Here is a 5,000-nt window from a genome sequence, read left to right as displayed (position 1 = left end):
CAGCATCAGCACTGCTGGAAGTGCAAATTCAACCACACACACACACACACACACACACACACACACACACACACACACACACACACATCCCCTCTCTGAGTGTGGTCGTCAGCCCTGGATAGGTGTCTGAGAATGCCAGATCCCCCCCCTCCCTACACACACACACACACACACACACACACACACACACACACACACACACACACCACACACACACATACCACACACACACACGCCACACACAAACACACTCAAACATACACACACACACACACACAAATATGTGATGACCATAACCAGACGTCTTTAGCAGTGCCAAAAGAGGAGCGCTGTTTCACACACACACACACACACACAGCCCCTGGTCCACCTCGCGTCCTCCCCCTGGCCGGCGGCTGTGTGGTCCCCACTGTGTGCTCCGTCTGAGTGCTCCATCACACGGTCAGGAGGCCCATGGAGTCCTCAGAGGGACGGCCGCAGCATTGTTGCTTTTTCTCTCACGACGTGTCCCTCGGTCCCTCTCCGACCGCCCTCCCTCTCCGTCGGCCGGTCAGCTCTGTGAGAAACGGCAGACCGCTCCCTTCAGGTCCGTCCCCATCAGGGTCCAGTAGTCAGGGCTCTGTTAAAAGCACACACTTCAGGCCAGCCAAACATAGGAATTGATTACTTCAGTGTTTTTCAACCACTGTGCCGGGGCACACTAGTGTGCCGTGAGAGATCATCAGGTGTGCCGCAGAAAATTACCCAAATGTCACTCACTGGTCCAGAAAAGCAACTGTTGCATCAAAGAATTTATAACCATTACATGCCTCGCTGATTGTATGATTGCACTATTTGTGGTGTATGCAGGCATTGTACAATGGGGACCCCATATCCAGTATTCACAGAATCATCACATATCAAGTTCATAACAACAATTAAATTAGATATAGTCACCTACAAATGAAACAGAGGGCGCTTGTTTTATTGAGCAGGTCTTGCATAGAAGCCATAATGAGGCCATATCTGTGTATTATTTGAAATTTTAGGCTATGGTTATGGTATGTTTATTTTTTCTACACACAGGATGTCAGTGTGCTGTGGGACATTTTAAGTGTCAAAAGTGTGCTGTGGCACAAAAAAGGTTGAAAAACACTGCTACTAAGATAACACACCAGTAAAATAAGTGACAACACCTCCAGCCCTGGCCTCCTCTCCCCTCCCTATCTTGACCTTTCACCTCTGCCCTGCGCCCTCCTGCATGCCCTGCCCTGCTGTGTGTGTGTGTGTGTGTGTGTGTCCTCTCCTCACGTCTCTAACCCCCACTTCCTCTCTTTGTCTCTCCCTCACCTCACTCTGCATGCCACTGTCTCCAGGGGGGAATGGGACGCACGGGGGACAAGGTAAGTGTGTGTCCCTGTGTGTGTGTGTGTGTGTGTGTGTGTGTGTGTGTGTGTGTGTGTGTGTGTGTTTCTGTGTGTGTGTGTCCCTGGTGTGTGTGTGTGTGTGTGTGTGTGTGTGAGTGTGTGTGTCCCTTGTGTGTGTGTGTGTGAGTGTGTGTGTCCCTGTGTGTATGTGTGTGTGTGTGTGAGTGTGTGTGTGTGTGTGTGTGTGTTTCTGTGAGTGTGTCCCTGTGTGTGTGTGTTTCTGTGCGTGTGTGTTTCAGGGTGGTGGGATGTGTGTGGGGGTGAGGACATGTTGGTGAGTCCAGGTGTGTGTGTGTGTGTGTGTGTGTGTGTCAGGGTGGAGGAATATGGGCATGCAGGTGAGACCAGGTGTGTGTGTGTGTCCAGGTGTCAGTGGTAGGTGTGTGTGTTTGTTGTGCTGCTAGATGAATCTGTATTAGTATGTTGTGACTGGTCTCCAGTAGAAGTTCTGTTGTACTCTGTGATGACAGATGGCCAGGTCTAGTGAGCAGTCTAGTGAGCAGTCTAGTCTAGTGAGCAGTCTAGTGAGCAGTCTAGTCTAGTGAGCAGTCTAGTGAGCAGTCTAGTGAGCAGTCTAGTCTAGTGAGCAGTCTAGTGAGCAGTCTAGTGAGTAGTCTAGTGAGTAGTCTAGTGAGCAGTCTAGTGAGTAGTCTAGTGAGCAGTCTAGTCTAGTGAGCAGTCTAGTGAGCAGTCTAGTCTAGTGAGCAGTCTAGTGAGCAGTCTAGTCTAGTGAGCAGTCTAGTGAGCAGTCTAGTGAGTAGTCTAGTCTAGTGAGCAGTCTAGTGAGCAGTCTAGTGAGTAGTCTAGTGAGCAGTCTAGTCTAGTGAGCAGTCTAGTGAGTAGTCTAGTCTAGTGAGCAGTCTAGTCTACTGAGTAGTCTAGTGAGCAGTCTAGTGAGCAGTCTAGTGAGTAGTCTAATCTAGTGAGCAGTCTAGTGAGTAGTCTAGTCTAGTGAGTAGTCTAGTCTAGTGAGCAGTCTAGTCTAGTGAGTAGTCTAGTCAGCAGTCTAGTCTAGTGAGCAGTCTAGTGAGTAGTCTAGTCTAGTGAGCAGTCTAGTCTAGTGAGTAGTCTAGTGAGCAGTCTAGTGAGTAGTCTAGTAAGCAGTCTAGTCTAGTGAGCAGTCTAGTCTAGTGAGCAGTCTAGTGAGTAGTCTAGTCTAGTGAGCAGTCTAGTGAGTAGTCTAGTGAGTAGTCTAGTCTAGTGAGCAGTCTAGTCTAGTGAGCAGTCTAGTGAGTAGTCTAGTGAGCAGTCTAGTCTAGTGAGTAGTCTGGTCTAGTGAGCAGTCTAGTGAGCAGTCTAGTGAGCAGTCTAGTCTAGTGAGCAATCTAGTGAGCAATCTAGTCTAGTGAGCAGTCTAGTCTAGTGAGTAGTCTAGTCTAGTGAGCAATCTAGTGAGCAGTCTAGTCTAGTGAGCAATCTAGTGAGAAGCTCAGCAGTCTAGTGAGCAATCTAGTGAGAAGTCTAGTCTAGTGAGCAATCTAGTGAGCAGTCTAGTAAGCAGTCTTGTGGACCAAAACACTTGTGTGGTGGGTTAGGTGGGTTAGTCTGGAGGTGAGAGGGGGAGATTTACCCTGAAGGTGACGTGCAGAACGTGCTGTGTAGGTCCAGCAGGTATCTGGACCCTGAAGGTGACGTGCAGAACGTGCTGTGTAGGTCCAGCAGGTATCTGGACCCTTCGGACCGCCGACTCCATTCTGTGGTTTTAGTTACTGCAGGCTGTGGATTTGAAATGCCCTGGTGACCATTAGCGGAGCAATGGAGAAGCGGTGTGTGTGTGTGTGTGTGTGCGTGTGTGTGTGTGTGTGTGTTCAAGAGCATCTTGAGCTCTTCTGGAGCCTCCTGCAGATCTCCCCAGCACCAGAGCGATCCATCAGGAGTGGTCAGAGTGGAGGGGAGCAGCGCTCTCTGGGGTTGGGTTATGTGCGGTATCTCTGGGGTTGGGTTATGTGCGGTATCTCTGGGGTTGGGTTATGTGCGGTTAACTTTGGGCTTCCTGTTGAGGGAGCCACTGATGGAGAGAGACAAGCTGACCGTAGATCTCCATTAAGTATCAAAACAACAACTACTCAGCCAGCCAGAGAGAGAGAGAGGGAGAGGGAGAGAGAGAGAGAGAGAGAGAGAGAGAGAGAGAGAGAGAGAGAGAGAGAGAGAAAGAGGAGAGATGTGGAGACTTCTCCAAACCAAATAAATTGTGAGGATATTTTGGGGGTGGCAGAGTGCGGAGAAAGCCAGACGACAGGAGGAGAGAAGGCAAGAAAAGGAGAAGAAAGAAGATGGAGGGATGGAAGATGGAGGGATGGAAGATGGAGGGATGGAAGATGGAGGGATGGAAGATGGATGGGTGAAACTGTGATGGGAACAGGAAGAGAGAAGGAGGAGAGGAAGTCTGCTAAGCTCATCTCATCTCCAGCCCTCATGTTCCATACTCTGGGTTAGCCAGAGAGGGAGCGAGCGTGTGTGTGTGTGTGTGTGTGTGTGTGTGAGTGCATGGGAAAAGTATGTAAGTTCCTTGTAGTGGTCTGTGCATGTGTGTGTGTGTGTGTGTTTGTGTGTGTGTGTGTGTGTGTGTGTGTGTGTGTGTGTGTGTGTGTGTGTGTGTGTGTGTGTGTGTGTGTGTGTGTGTGTGAGCGGTTTGGTTTTAGTAAGTTATGGTTTCTGTGTAGACCCCCATCAGCTGTAACAGCATCCTCAGGCCCAGTCTTCTACAGCACAGGAATCCCACTCAAGGCTGCTGCAGGTTAACCACAAGCCCTCCAGCTATTTCCCTCTGCACACACACACACACACACACACACACACACACACACACACTCCTACCACTACCCCAACCACCACCTCCCCTTGCCAACCACAGGCTGCTATTGATTCTCCTGGCTCCTTCATCCACCACAGACCCATCTACACACACACACACACACACACACACACACACACACACACGCTCGTCTGAGGAACATTAGCATCACCTGGCGTGTGATGGATGAGTAGTGCAGGCCAGAGATGGTAGTTTCAGCTCCACTACCCGCCGGGCTGCAGACTCATTAAAGAAAGTGCCGGAAACACCAGCCTGTTAAGGCCGCAACTGGACTCTCTCTGATTGGTTGAAACTGGACTCTCTCTGACTGGTTGAAACAGCAGCCTGTTCATGTCTGACTGGTCGTGTCTGGTCTGATCTAGATTGATCACTTTTTGTTTGGTCTAGTCTGCTTGTCCTAATCTGGTTCTTGTGTGGTTGCTGTGGAGACAGACGGGCTGTGCTCTGCTGCGGAGAGCCTGTGGAGTGTGTGTGTGTGTGTGTGCCTGTGTGTGTGTGAGAGCCTGTGGAGTGACCCCACTGCTGGCCTGACTGCGTGCAAGTCATACAGCGCCGTCGACAGAGGAGTAGCCTCCAGACACATGCTGGGTGTGTGTGTGTAAATGTGTGTGTGTGTGTGTGTGTGTGTGTGTGTGTGTGTGTGTGTGTGTGTGTCCATGTGTCTATGTGTTTGTCAGTCCAGCATGTGTTTTCTCCCAGAGCCCCAGGCCCTGAGTGGAATTGTGTGTGTGTGTGTGTGTGTGTGTGTGTGTGTTGGGGGCCTGAAACCCTAAACACAG

General features: G+C 50.3%; 1 protein-coding gene across 1 annotated transcript in view; it reads left to right on the top strand.

Annotated features, from left to right (window-relative positions):
* The window catches only part of col13a1 (collagen, type XIII, alpha 1), a 168,945-nt gene that overhangs the window by 91,080 nt on the left and 72,865 nt on the right, over window positions 1–5,000 (top strand). The gene's annotated exons all lie outside the window — the stretch shown is intronic.

This window comes from Alosa alosa, chromosome 18 (genome assembly GCF_017589495.1).
Source record: "Alosa alosa isolate M-15738 ecotype Scorff River chromosome 18, AALO_Geno_1.1, whole genome shotgun sequence".
NCBI classification, from domain to species: Eukaryota; Metazoa; Chordata; class Actinopteri; order Clupeiformes; family Clupeidae; genus Alosa; species Alosa alosa.
Note: the sequence above shows the minus strand (reverse complement) of the source record. Positions and strands in the feature narration are given on the sequence as shown.